Consider the following 12,816-nt stretch of genomic DNA (forward strand, 5'->3'; position numbering starts at 1 on the left):
CTAAAGCGCCACACTGCCCTCTACAGGTTTAGTGGTGAAATACTTGAAATTTTAACTCTTAGTCCAATTCTTCTAAAAACAAAATAATAATAATAAAAAAAAATAAGTGGTGGGGTAACTTTTTTTCTTTTTTACCCATACAGCAGAATTATTTCCTCTACCCGTCACAAAAACATACTTTTCGTACATTAATTTCAGTAAATGTTATGAAATTAGAGAACTAAGCCAATAGTAGCGCTGATTTGATTGTGATTTGATCGGATTGTGATTCATTTGAGTCAGTTTGGGAGTTCAAAGGGGGTTTGCAAATAATTTGAGTCAGTTCGGGAGTTCGGAGCAGGTTCGCGAATCATTTGAGTCAGTTTGGAGATCGCGAATCATTTGAATCAGTTCGGGAGTTCGGCGCGGGATCGCGAATCATTTGAGTCAGTTCGGGAGTTTGAAGCGGGTTCGCGAATCATTTGACTCAGTTTGTGGATCGCGAATCATTTGAGTCAGTTCGGGAGTTCGGCGCGGGATCGCGAATCATTTGAGTCAGTTCGGGAGTTCGGAGCAGGTTCGCGAATCATTTGAGTCAGTTTGGGGATCGCGATTCATTTGAATCAGTTCGGGAGTTCGGCGCGGGATCGCGAATCATTTGAGTCAGTTCGGGAGTTCGGAGTGTGTTCGCGAATCATTTTGAGTCAGTTTGGGGATCGCGAATCATTTGAATCAGTTCGGGAGTTCGGCGCGGGATCGCGAATCATTTGAGTCAGTTCGGGAGTTCGGAGCAGGTTCGCGAATCATTTGAGTCAGTTTGGGGATCGCGAATCATTTGAATCAGTTTGGGAGTTCGGCGCGGGATCGCGAATCATTTGAGTCAGTTCGGGAGTTCGGAGCGTGTTCGCGAATCATTTTGAGTCAGTTTGGGGATCGCGAATCATTTGAATCAGTTCGGGAGTTCGGCGCGGGATCGCAAATCATTTGAGTCAGTTCGGGAGTTCGGAGCAGGTTCGCGAATCATTTGAGTCAGTTTGGGGATCGCGAATCATTTAAGGCAGTTTGGAGCGGGATCGCGAATCATTTGAATCAGTTCTGGAGTTCGGCGCGGGTTCGCAAATCATTTGAGTCATTTCGGGAGTTCGGAGCGTGAATCATTTGAGTCATTTCGGGAGTTCGGAGCAGAGGGCAGGGTTTCATATTTTTTGAAGCACCCCTGGGCGCAGCCATTGGATAACCACCTGCTGTTAGCATTCCATTGCCTCCCATTAATTTTGGCGTCACTTTGACAGTGAATAACTTTACATCGGAGGCGTTTACATTTTACTCCATTTGTCCATTAATTATTTCTAAAGAAACACGAAAATGTATAAAAGGCGATTGTGTCATAAAAAAAAACGATTGCGTCATAACCAGCGACTCTCTGTCGCACAGTAGAGAAATTACCATAGGGACAGGAGGAGAAGCTGCATTTATGAATGCATGTGAATGATCACAAAATTCAAGATATGGGGGTTAGAAAATGTATATATTTATATCATTTTATTCAGTTACTCAATATCACACGAAGAGTGCCATTTCAGTTTTTCTCCAAAAATCAGCAGGATTACAATGATATTAAGCTACTACAAACAATAATTTAATTACAAATACAAAATGTTGCAGAATAATGTAATACATGAATGAATAATAGCCTAAAGAACCTTTCTGCCAAAAGGGTTCTTTCTCGTCATAATAGAACCTTTTTAGCATAAAAGGTTCTTTGGAGTTGAATAAAGAACCCTATGTTTCTATATAGAACCCCAATGAAGCCTTTTTTCTAAGAGTGTTCACAGGTCACTATGAGAACATATGAGCCCTCTGGTGTCTTGTGCATCCACACCTGTTCCAAAATGAACATCCTTCATCCACAGCTGCAGGTCTACACGTGGGTTCACCTGAAGATGCTTTAAAAGGCTGCTAACACTCTTGTGTTTTGATGTTCAGAATATGTGAATCACTCTGTAAGAATGTGACCCCTCTTATGTAACAAAGGTTTACATGCTGAAAACATGTAATGAACACTCACTGCGTGCCTGGACATGTCCGGTTGTTCTCTTTAAGCCTCCTTTGTAAAATACAATAAAAGCATCCTAATCCCCAATGCCTGACCCCTGAGCTATGAGGACAAACACGTTCCTGTGAATGTCTGTCCTCCCTCACTAAATGCTGCACGGGGAGTGTTTATGTCATTGCACCTACATGTGGAGAGTCTGTTTTGCAGATCTCTACAATCTTTAGAGGCTGTTCCCGTGATGCATCATTCACTGGAAAGACAATAAGCGAGGAGGTACACACCAGTGTGAACAGGTTACACACTTCTGATGTGTTTTATTGGGAAGAACTGCAAGAGCTCATCTACTTTTATACTGCGAGTTCCGTATGTGGAACCAAGTCGTCATTACTGAGCTCATCTTGTTATTTTTACTACAAGTTCAAATTTACTAGTCTCCCAGAAAAGTAGTTAACAAGTTAGTTGGTCAATATTTACTACATGTGCTGTAAATGACTCACCATACATGATATAGGTTCAGGTCTAAGCATGTCTAGAGACTCAATGATGAATGAATTAAAGTCATATTCCAAAAAGAAAAGAAAAATCGTAAAAAAAAATTGGTCCCCAGGTTTGGAAAAGAGCAGTGTGAACATTCTACCTAATGTTTTTTTTTTTTTGTTCTGTGGGTGAAAAAAAGTCAAAGAAAGTCAAATGAATGTGAGGTGAATAAATGATGACAGAATATTAGTTTTAGGATGAACTACCCCTTAAAGACCTTGTTTGTCCAGCACAATGCTTTATCTGTGTCCAACATGTGCTCTTGAAGAACTCATCTATTTGTAGTGGACTTGAGAAGGGTCTGAACATTCACATAAAGCATGGCTCCCCTATCAGCAGGAAGATATTAATAATCCACAGACACTGAAACCACTGGATTCAGCAGCTCTACTCCACACCCCCTCCACGACTCTACAGTGCTTCATTCTTCCCTTACAGCCGTTGGCTGATTTATATCATTCTCTGCAGAGACAAAGGCGGCGCTGAGCACGAGAGGGGAAAGGAGAGCCCTGCACACGTCCAGGGAAAAATTCAGCCCCCCGGGCGCCTCTAATAACTCATATTCAACACTGGCAGAAAGTAGGTCAGTGAAAATCTTGGCAGTTACTGCGTCTGCAGGTACCACAGAGGCAAAAAAACAGCCTGAGCTTCCTGAGTGTGTGCCAGGCTTCGGTGCTGATGAATGGTGGTGTTCATTCTCACCTCAACGTCCTTTCTCACATGATGAAAGCACAGCTAGATTGGCATTCGGGAAAGAGGGGAATTAAACATGAGATGGAGGGACTGAAACAGAGAACATACAGTGTGCATTCCTCCTTAATGATGTCAGGCAGGAGCATCAGGCTCAAGCAGGGAGGAATGTCAATCCAAGACTCTCCAAAAGACCAAGAAGATGATAAAAATGGACTGGCTTTTATTTACAGACCGCGGGCCCCTCTTTTCCTCCTCCCACCTGGGCTGAGCTGTTTCGAATTAATGTCAGAGCACTTTTGGCCAAGATCTCAAACCCTTAAATAAACCTAATTTTAGATCAAACTCTGTCCCTGGGAGAGGAAAGAGGGAGAGAAATGCTTCCCTGAATTCCAGACTCAAAGTTCTTGTACAGTTCTTTGGAAGAAAGGTACAGTTTGACAAGCATAAAACAAAAACCTTGTCTCTCAAACATGTTTTACTTTTCTTTTTTTGTCTTGCATCAGTTTGTTTTGTTTAAAAAAACGATTCTCCATTATTAAGTGCACACAACAGATGAACACACTGTCCTTCAAACATCACAATGTTTTCCATCAGATCTTTGCCTTTGAATTAGAAAACAAGGCCATGTTGGTTTTAGCTGGTTAAGCTAGTTGGTAAGTAGTCCAAAATTAACTGAAGGGTGAAACCAAATCAGTCAGCTTTGAGACCAGTTGATTAATCATCTAGACCAGCTTGGATCTTTGGCTTATAATTGAAACTAGGTGGAAAAAAACTGTCTAAAAAGTGGTCAAACTGGTTTTGAGAACATATAGCTGGTTTGTTGCTAGTCCAAGGTGGTCTATAAATTCTAACCAATTTGACTAAGATGGTCTGCTGGGTGGAAACCAGTTGTAGTCCTACTGATAATCCCTCAAATCTGGACTAGCGAATGACCAGATATCACCAGCACAGATCATATTTGCCTGAAATTATATCTGTTACAATGGTCATGGTAACAGATATAATTTCATTATATCACAGATATAATTTCATCTCAGATATAAAATGGTTTACAGACCTTGAAAATCTGGTTTGTCGCTGGTGCAAGGTGGTCTACCAGGTCAACCAGCTGGTAGTCAAGCTGATCAATCATCAAGACCAGTTCGGACTAACTAATGCTATAAATTAGCAGCTAGAATCCATATAAACCACAATGTATCTCAAGAAGTAGTTTCTAGTTGGATTTCCCAACAGTGCATGTGACAAAATGGCAAAAAGTTTCCTGCTAACCAATGCATGTATGAATAAACACACTTCACCTCATTTCTGTCACCCATCTGTGCCTCATTCTCTCTAGAGAGTGAGGTCTAAATATCTCACTCAAACAACAGCACCTCAATCTCAGCGTGGGTCTGGGGAAGACTCTGGCGCTCTGTCAGGGTCAAGTTCACAACCAGGTCTGAGATTTTGGGTGGGCTGGAATGGAAGATCAGGACCGTCTGAGTTGCAGCATTTATTGTTGTTAGAAATGGAGAAGTTTGAAGCTGGTCAGTAGCGACGCAGGACAGAGGGAGGAGCAAAAAAAAAAAGAGAGAGAGCGTCTGGACTGCATTACAGCTCTGGCACTTTCTTTCCAAAAAAAGGTCTACACAAAGTCTCGTTTTGTCCTAGACCACAGCACACTGCCTGTTCTGTTTAAACCATCCATGGCTATTCAACTGATCTGTGGCAAACGTGCAAGTTTTAATTTAATTCATTTTAAACATCCAACGTGAAAAGTCATCCATTTATCGTTAAGAGTATTCCAAACAATCTAATCATCACTTTATAAAAGCCCAACCACGAATAATGCAAACAAAAAGAGACTGAGGAAAACCAGCAGTGCGAAACAACATTTACGAGGTGTGTACAGAGAAACAGTGTGGTAATTACAGCTGTCTACTTCATTTTGTGATGGGAAAATAGGCCTTTTAAATTTGATTAGTCCTCCATCTAAACAAGAGACCTCAAGATAATAAATATTTCAAGGGTGTTTTTGTTGTACTTGATGGTTTTGACTTGTTGAAGTTTGGTGTCTCCAATGCAGGCCGCTCAGGTCACTGTGGTTTGATTTTCTTTTGTTCAAGGATGTTATTTCTTAGAGTGATTCTTTGAATTATTTCTATGTGTTGATTCTTGAATTCCAGCACACCTGAGCACATCCCTGCGTGTGAATCTGTGTTTGTGAGGTGTGAAGTCGTGATAAAATCACAGAACACACACTTCTACTGTTGTTCACTCGTGCACATATTACAGCAGTTTCATAGATGTTAGTTAGAGGGTGCCATATTTAATATAAAGAAAAGACTGTGAGGAAACTGTTTGGTACCTGAAACTAATTTAACAAACTGTACTTTCACCCCTTACAGTCCTGTTTTATTTGCATTCAGTTTAAGGAATAGTCCAACCAAGAATGCAAAAAAAAACAAGATTACTCATTGACTTTCAGTTGTTTTTGCCTTGTTTTCAGTCCAACTAAATCGATGTAATTGAGAAGCAAGATGTGAAGGCTTGTTTTCAGAGAGATAGTGATGCACATGTAGTTTGTCGTACTGCACTAGTAGACCCTTTTCCTTTTTTTTTTAAGCATAAAAAAGTGAATCTGGAAAATAAGATGCATGTACTTTGCTCTTTCTGATGATGATTTATACTGCCAAGCTCCAAAAAAGACCATAAACATATCATAAAAGTACTCCATATGATTGTTTTGTGTGAAAAAAATTAAGCTCTAGTTAATAAAAATCCTCAAAAGCTCATTTGCACTTGTGTTCAATTATAAATGGTGCCTTTCAACACCTCAGTGACCCTAAAGACCAATGCATATGATATCTGAGGGCTAAAGCAAAGTGGAAGATTGTCAGTGAACAGCAACTTAATTTTTGGCCAGTTCCTCTTTAAAATCCAGCATATGGCTAAAGATGATTTTGAGTATAGTATATGAGATGTTTGGACTACTTTTATGGTGCTTTTTTGTTCTTTTGTGGAGCGACCACCATGCATTTCAGTTGTATGGCAAAGTACAGCTCATATATTCTGCCAAAACATTTCCTTGTGTTTTTAATTCCGTCATACAGGATTGGAACAACATAGGAGTGTGTAAATGATCAAAATGTTCCATTTATGGGTAAACTATTCCTTTAAATATGAAGTCTAGTCTAACGAAAGTCTTTTGGTGGTACCACTGTCTAACTGAATCACCCCATTCCTCTTTTTTGCTTTCTTGTTAGTTTTGGAAACTCTCAGATGTCTAATGCGGTCCAGTCCACCTCAGCCCCTGTAGGGCTCACGCGAGCGTAACCCGGCCCCTTTTGATCTCGGCTGTGAGTTTGGTGGGCTTTGATCTGCCGTGATGACTGCGTCTACATGTGGTCCTGATTCTGTGTTTCCTCCCTCGACCCTTTGCCTTCTTTCTGACTGGACACCTGTGAGGAGTTTCTGCCCCGTTCTTACCTGTTCATAAATGTGTCTCCTGATTGGATGGAAATGATAAACATACTTGGATTTATGTGGGTCTCGTAAATGAGAGTGAAGACGGAGATGTGAATTCCACCGCAACACCTGCAGGCAAACACTCAAATGAGAGTAAAACACACCTGGTGATGATTCAACAGAACATGTGATGCATTAAAGCGTTTTAAAATGGCATGCAAATCTTGCCTGAATCCACACATCAAGAATTCCTAGAAGACCCATTGTTTGATCGATCTGCCAGAAAGGTATTTAATTGAATTCAATGTTTTATTTATTGCTATACAAAAAAATAATAAAACATTTTTTTAACTGTAACAACATAAAAACAACTCCAAAACCAAAATGGTAAAACCATAGTGCCAAAAAAAAACCTTTCAGACAAAATTAGATTAAAAGTTATTTTCCAAGATTAAAAAATAAGGGACATATATTGAATTAATCAAGCAGATCAACCAAGTACAACACTTTTATTTTCATGTACTCCTGCATGTCCATCCAACCTCATTTTTATTTTGTAAAACATAAAAATAATGTTAGATAGAATATAGCTGTTTAAAACATTTTTGGAAAATTACCATAAAAGTAATCTATCCATTTCTATGTATATGTATTTAATATACCTAAATAATGAGGTCATGTGACAATAACACAAAATATCCATCATTGCATAGTGTACTTTTTTTTTTACATATACTTTTTTAAAACTACATTGCAAGCAAAGAAAAATCAGTTAACTCCTAGCTAACTCCTAACTCAAAATTGCAATTATGCAATCAAAAGTCAAGTTCAATCAAATGATCTGAGCTGCTATCCACATTGATTTGATAGTTATTTTACTATATATCAACATCGCCTCATTTGAACGTTTGAACTATTCCAAGGAATTTAAGGAGAAACATTTGAGACAACATTGATACTGTAAATAAATCATGACTGAAGTCTGGCGAGCTATAAAATAGCATCATATGAGCAATAAACTTGTTTTATATACATGTATTCAATTCCACACACATCCAAAAATAACATTTAGTCCATAATAGAGATGGAGTCTCATCTCATTAGTGAAACAGGAGCCGTCTGTAAGTGCATTCAGTTCACTTCACAATCACAGATTTACAAGCAATAAAAGCTCCGTTTATTTTGAATCAACAGCACCAATTTGTTTTATACCCGCTCAGGGACTATTTGATCTTAACGTACATTACAAAAACAATTTATGACCGTCCTTTAATGAATGGTAGCTTTAAAACATGTTTGCCATTTAAACCGCTACACACCACGAATAATGTCTGCTGTTTCACGTACTTTACGATGATGAAGTGTCATCTGACAACCAATACAGTATGTCTCTCGACTACAGTCGCTTGTCAAGTCGCAAGCAGACGATGAACTCTGTTGTGTTTACATTAATTGCATTGCAACCCTGCTCCATCACACATACAATGTAGTTTTCAATTAAGCCTGAAGGACTTGATTTGCTGGATCAGGTGTGTTTAACTCTAGGAATTGAGTTTAAATATGAAGAAGAGATTGATTTTAAGTATAAAAGCAAGATGTTAAAGTCGTGGTTGTTTGGGTGCCTTGTCCCATTAGATAAAATTATTATAAAAGGACATTTCTATAATAATGTAGACAACAATGTGTAAATTAACTTTATTGTGCCAAATCAAATCTTTTTAATACACAGTATATTGAAACATATGGTTTATATTTTTGCATTATATGCCTAAAAAGATTGTGACAGTACAAGATGCTTCTTAGAAAGGAAATTTAGTGCTAATCTTACGCTTATCTACAAATATCTCATATATCTATAATTTAAAAAATAAAGCTAAAATACAGAGAGTGCATTAAAATGGGCATATTTATTTAGTGTTAAAAAGTTGGAAACATTTAATGACACAAATAGCCAAACCAAAATTTCCCTGTCAGAGTAGTTATTTAATATACTATACAGAGTAATCATAAAACAATATTACATAATATGTCTTGCTTTGGCAGATGTCAGGGTAATGGTTAAATCAGACAGAATGTTAAAAGAGGGTTTGAAGTAATGTTAGGACCAAATCAGAGGATATGTTCAGAACAGCATAATTTACTGTTGTATTTATGCATATACAATGAGATTACTGTGTACAAAATGCAAATGTTGGCTTATAACACCCAAATACTGTACTTTTGCCAATGCAATAATCAGGTTAACATACCTGGAGTGAGCTATTAATTATCATCCCATTCATCCAAATACTGACTGATATACACGACCTGGATGCTCAATGTTCATGGACACTTTGCAAACATTTCCATTGTGGATTGAGCCAATCACCTGAGCTGCAGATGACATGTGACTGATCTAAAGAATTAGATTTGCCATAATATAATGATATTTTTGTGATTCATTTGGTGCCTGTGCCATGGTGTAATTTCAGCATGGGCTAACTTGGACTAACTAGCTAAAGCTTGAATGCATTGTTTTGAATTGAATACTAGCCAACTACTTCATGAATACTGAATCCAACTAGCTTTAAAAAAACAATTTAAATGAAAGATATTTTTTAATTGAAATCTGTGTAAAAATGCATTAGCATTTCACCGTCTAACCTTCATGAAATAATTAGACATTAAATAGAGCAAGTGATATATTTTTTTGGTTAATCCATGACACGAAACAAAAGGTCATGCTAAGTGCAATGCATTGTGGAATATAACATTCTACACACAACTATTAAACCAATTTTTTTAAATTGTTATATGCAGAAGTAGTATTTGTAATTACATCTTTTTCTGGATAATGTAACCTAAAGTGCAATGCATTGCATTTGACTTCACCTTCGATTTACAGTGTGATAAATGAACCACATTGTTTGGTATTTCATACAAACAATAATAAAAAAGAAATGTATAAACCACAATATCAGCTGTGATTTTTCACCTGCTATTCTTAAAGAATATGAGCTGGCAGATCACTGTACTATGTATTGTTTCAGATACTATTATTTTAGTAGGCTGGTATTACATTTAAAACATAATCAAAATTAATTCCTTCTGTATTAGAGGACATCATAATCGTAAATTACACATGAGATCAAGAAGCTGATGTGTTGTCGGGTGACCCAGTTTGAGTGGCCCGGTGGGGTCCAGCAGAGCCCATCTGGGAGTCATTAGAAACTGAAAGGCATGAGCCAACCGGCGATTCCTTTAAACCAGACCAGATTCAGTCCAAGAATCTCAGATACCTCAAATGTTTCAAATTCGGGAGACCGGCAAACCCTCCCTCCAGAGGCTTTTTAAAAATAAATCCCCAGTCAATTGGAAGAGGAGAATTCATAGTCGACACGGGGAAAAACTGTATACATATGGATGAGGACAATGTATTTATGAGAAAAACTCAATGAAGCTTCAAACTGAATAAAGTCCTTTACAATATGTCAAAAAGCAGATGGAAAAATGTGTGTGTGGGTGTGTGTGTGTGTGTGTGTGTGTGTACACACACACATAGACACTTGTAATACACATAAATATATAATATCAAAAAAAAATCATATGCATATAAAATACAATCTTGTATGTGGTGTCTTGGACCAGGCAGAAAACATGCAAAATATAACATTTTATATATACATACATATGTAAATATTATACAGTAAATGTACACATTTGCTGCACGATCATATTCAACATCCCTAGTCTACCCAATACCGAAACGTAACTACCGTACTATTAATAAGCAGCAAATTAGGAGTTTATTGAGGCAAAAGTCGTAGTTAATGGTTTAACGCTATTAATTGGACCTTAAAATAAAGTGTGACCATTAGAATTCTATATAAATATAACTTTGTGTCAGTTCCCGTTTTAATTATTATTTTTTTAGTTGCTACGTCAAGCAAACCCACACAGTACATGACAATAAAAACTCCAAAAAGCTTTTATTTTCCCATCACTAGCAAAGTATATGTTTGCCCATAGCAGAAGTGTGCAAATTGGTACGCAGCCATACTGTAAGAAACATTTGTCTTTGAAAATGACACATTCTTGGCAAGACTCAAACGTTGATGCAGAATGAATGATGGAGAAACAGATTGTGCCAAAGGATGTACTTGATGATTTGGCAGCAGATAAATGATTGAGCGATCATGAGTGTGTTTGAAACACTGTGGCTCAGGCTGTAGTTCACTAGCTTGGCTCCAGGCATTGATTTGACTTTAAAGCGGCTGACTGACATTCACAGTCTGAACAGTGAAGCACTGATAAGAAGAGACTTTAACTGTTTGCTCCGGACTGCCAAAATACCCACCTCGTTGTGTTGTGGAGATCCATCTCCCCCTGTATCTCGTGTGTTTTAGGGTTCTGGGGAAGCGATTGTGTCCTTCCTGACTCTGACTTGGTTCACTCATTGTGGTTTTCTGGCTGATATCGGTTGCGAGGTTGGACGCTTCACGTGATGAAGGACCCACCTGAGTAAACGGGTGTTAAGCGGTTTACCCGCCACCCAGATTTATGGTCCATTTCCCTCCACGGCTTCTATCAGCTGTTCTGGTCACGCATTTGTGTGTTTTTTAGGTGGGAATCAATGTGTCAATGTGACAACCATGTACATTAGAAAAGATAGGTTAGGTCAGGAGGTCAAATGACTGTTACACGCACACAAACAGACATGCAACATTAATCACTGTACATAATAAACTAACAGCCGGAAAAACTCTTTTACACATGCCACTATGACAGGAAACAAACCTGTTTGCAAAAACACATGCATCAGTTTACATTATTTCACACTAAAGGTAATTTGCAGACAGCAGCAGCATGTTAAAAAGCATTTGACTTCGATTGCACACTCCAAAACTACTTAAAATACATTAATGAAATCAATTGTCCATGCAATTGGAATTGGAAAAGGAATCCAATTAAGATTTTTTTTGTCTACTTTGTAGAGTAAATGAATTATTTTTATGAAAATATTAAGTGTGAATAAGGACCCCATGAATACGTTAATGCACCAAAACACTTAGATAAAAAATGGTTCATTATTTACTCACCATTATGTCGCTCCAAACTCGATTTTCATTCTTCTGTGGATAGCAAATATATATTATACAAGATCATCAATACTTTTGTTTACAATGAAATGCAGTGATCAGGTGATGTCAAGATATAAATGTACCATAAAACTACTCCATATCTTTCTATTCTGAGAAGTCTAAAGCTTTATAATAGCTTTGCGTGAGTAAAATAGTTAAATTTAAGTCCTTTTCCACCGTAAATCAAATCTCATTTGCATCAAGACCAAGAGAACCAATAGCATTTGACATCAGTGCAAAACATCTGCAACTCATGTTCATGCATACATTTGAATATATGGAAGAGAGAATACGAGACACATGCATGATTTTCAGTGAATAATATCTTAAAATTCATATATATAATGCAGAACATTTAAAGTTTGGGGTCTGTAAGAAATGTTTTAATGTTTTTGGGAAAAAAAAGTCTTATGTTAATTTATTGGATCATAATAACAGCAATATTGTGATATACTATTATAGTTTAAAATAACTGCTTTCTATTTGAATATATTTTAAAGTGTAATAATAAACCCCTGGGCGCAAAGCTGAATTTTCAGCATCATTACTTCAGTCTTCAGTGTCACATGATCCTTCAGAAATCAGCATAATTTGCTTCTCAAGAAATCTTTCTTATTATCATCAATGTTTAGTTTAGTTTAATATTTCTGTGGAAACGGTGATATAATTATCTTTTCAGGATTTTTTTTTCTTTTTTTTTTGATGATTAGAACGTTCCAAAAAGTAGCATTTATTTGAAATAGAAATCTTTTGTTACGTTCCAAATATCTCAACTGTCACTTTTTAACAGTTGAATCAATAATCTGTCCTTACTGAATAAAGTATAAAGTATATATGGACTAATTTTATGGTATTTTTTTGGAGAAAAGAACTGTAAATATTCTTCAAAACTCATTTTGTGCTCCACAAATGAAACAAAGACATACAACTTTGGAACAACATGAGAATGAGTAAATGTTTTCATAACTTTCATTTTTTGGATGA

The sequence above is a fragment of the Carassius gibelio genome, chromosome A25, assembly GCF_023724105.1.
Source record: "Carassius gibelio isolate Cgi1373 ecotype wild population from Czech Republic chromosome A25, carGib1.2-hapl.c, whole genome shotgun sequence".
NCBI classification, from domain to species: Eukaryota; Metazoa; Chordata; class Actinopteri; order Cypriniformes; family Cyprinidae; genus Carassius; species Carassius gibelio.